This window comes from Nematolebias whitei, chromosome 21, assembly GCF_014905685.2.
Source record: "Nematolebias whitei isolate Nwh7 chromosome 21, NemWhi1, whole genome shotgun sequence".
In the NCBI taxonomy this organism is placed as follows: Eukaryota; Metazoa; Chordata; class Actinopteri; order Cyprinodontiformes; family Rivulidae; genus Nematolebias; species Nematolebias whitei.
The window spans coordinates 30,398,806-30,401,234 of record NC_056518.1 but is presented as its reverse complement, the minus strand read 5'-3'; positions in this window follow the sequence as shown (position 1 = coordinate 30,401,234).

Sequence of the window (2,429 nt, the reverse complement as noted above, 5' to 3'; positions counted from 1 at the left end):
CTTTAAGGGGGGGTACAGTAAGGAGGCCTGATGGGAGAATAAAGTGCGCCTCTGACCCCGCCCTCAACATCAGGAAAACCAATCTGTAGCGTCTGTGCTTTCTGTGAAAAGTCCTCGTCTTGTTACTGACACTGAAGTTTTAAAAAAGTAGAAAATTTTTAAAAAACTCCTGACGAGAATGTGATGGGGGGGTGGGGTGGGGGGGTTATGGTTGAATGTTAGATTTTAGGAGCCTTTTCTTTCAGCGCTCCTCAGGATTTTAGCATTTTCTACCTTTGGATTTGCTTGAAATGATCAGCAGGGAACAAGCTGAAGGCTAGGCCCTGTTAGCTGAAGAGAGGGGGTGGGGGTGGGTGGGGGGGTAATTAAGACGAAACCAGGAAATACACCCACATGTAACTAAAACCAAACAGCTACTTTCAGCTGTTTCATTGTTTTCTGTGTTTTATGTGGAAAAATGAAAAGTGCTGGTGATTCGACCCCCCCGAGTCCCAGCTGCTGTCAGATCCGTGGTGTTTGGAGAAAAATCACTTCATTTATCTGTGAAGAAACTGTCTGTGTTTTTAACTATTTCTTGTACAATTCAACAGATTCTTTTATGAGGAACTTGGTGCCAAGTAACTGAGATACGGGAGAGAGGGAATCTCTTATTATCAGTGTTAACGGTGTTATAAAATTCTAAATACGAACAAATTAAAATATTAAAAAAGAGAAAACTATGGTACATTTCTATTTTTTACCTTTGTTTGCCTTGGTAACGGGTTGAAAACTCACGACTAACTGATGCTAACTGAGTGCCTGGCTTTTTTATTTTTTTATTTCAAGAGACATCTCTTATTTTTTAGTTCAGTTCTCACAAATAACGCTGCAGATCAAAACTGTACATACATCCTTTTTAAACTCTGTTTTTATAAGTTCACTCCAGGTTCTCATCACAGGACGGTTGTCTTTTTATAACCCGGTTTTGGCCATCTTCAGGTGCCATATTCATAATAAACAGTTCTCTCAAACCTGTGGCCAGATTGAATCTTTTCTTCTGTTGGACACATTCAGTTCTGTCCCCCAACAATACGACACCTCGGTCTTACTCAGGTCTTTGATCATCGTTACAGAGATGGGAGTTGTGGTACCGTATCGGGGTACCTAAAGGGTGCACGCAGTATCCCAAAGGTCTCCAAACCTGGTCCTGGAAGGCAACCATCCCGCTCTTCAGCAGGTCCTCGAGTTCTGCAGAAGCCTCATCCGTTCAAACCAGGTGTGTTGGAGCAGAGAGGGGTGTCCACACTGTTTCAGCATGCGAGCTACTCTTAAAACGACCAAGTCAAAGTGATCTACCTGCTATAAGCCCCGTTTACACGAGAACAACCCCTGGAAGCGTTAGTGTTTTTTCATTGTTCATTGGGGGTAATAACAAATTATCGGGTTTACATGAAAACGCTGTAGTTTCCATTTCAGCCGGGTTGCCAGATAAGAAATTATGAACTATAGTGTTATTGCTTTAAAATTATAGGAATTTGACCTAAACTCATATGTGCAGCCGCCTGTAGTGTGCATGTGTGACTTCACTTGCGGAGAATTTAACCTTCTATGGGGGGGTGGGGGGGGGTTGTGCTGTGCCATCTACCCATAATGCCTTTGCGATTGACTGGTAAATCATGATCAACATATTGGGCACCCCTGATCTAAAACATGCAGGATAGTGGCCCTCCAGGACCAGAACTGAAGACCACTGTGGTGCACCGAGGCCCTGGGGGGAGCATGGTGGCAGTGTGCTCATGGTGCGGGGTCTCTGCACCGCCTGCAGGACTGCCAGGCGGGCCTCACGCCTCAGCTACGATTGTGATCAGGACAAAAACAACTGAGCTCTGACGTCTGAGGTGGTGGCACCACACTGGTGGTGGCGGGGTCATGGTGGAAACGTGCTTCTCTGATGGACGTGAGAGCAGAAAGTCTCGTCTTCAGCCTGAAGGAGTTTACCCACACGTAACGGTTCACATTCAACTGGTACCTAAAGAAACATCAGCTGATGGTTATGATGGGACCAGCACCTCCTAAGATTTTAGACGTAATCTCTTAAAAGTTTTTTTTTTTTTTTTAATCCAGCCATAATCTTTACCCACTTCTTCAGTTGTCAGCAGATGTTTGAGGTTCTCCAGACTCAGAAACAATCTGAAATTTATGGAGCATGTTATCGATTCCTCCTCCTGCCTCCTTATCTTCACTTCCTCCCTCCTCCCAACACCTCCTCCTCCTCCTCCATGCAGTAATAAGAGCAGGGAGGTTAGTCATCCGACCCTCTGAGGGCCGACCAGCTAACTTTAAATATTTCACACTATTTTAAATGAGCGCACATGAATCATAGATCACAGCCAGCGCTGCTCAGTGTGTGTGTGTGTGTGTGTGTGTGTGTGTGTGTGTGTGTGTGTGTG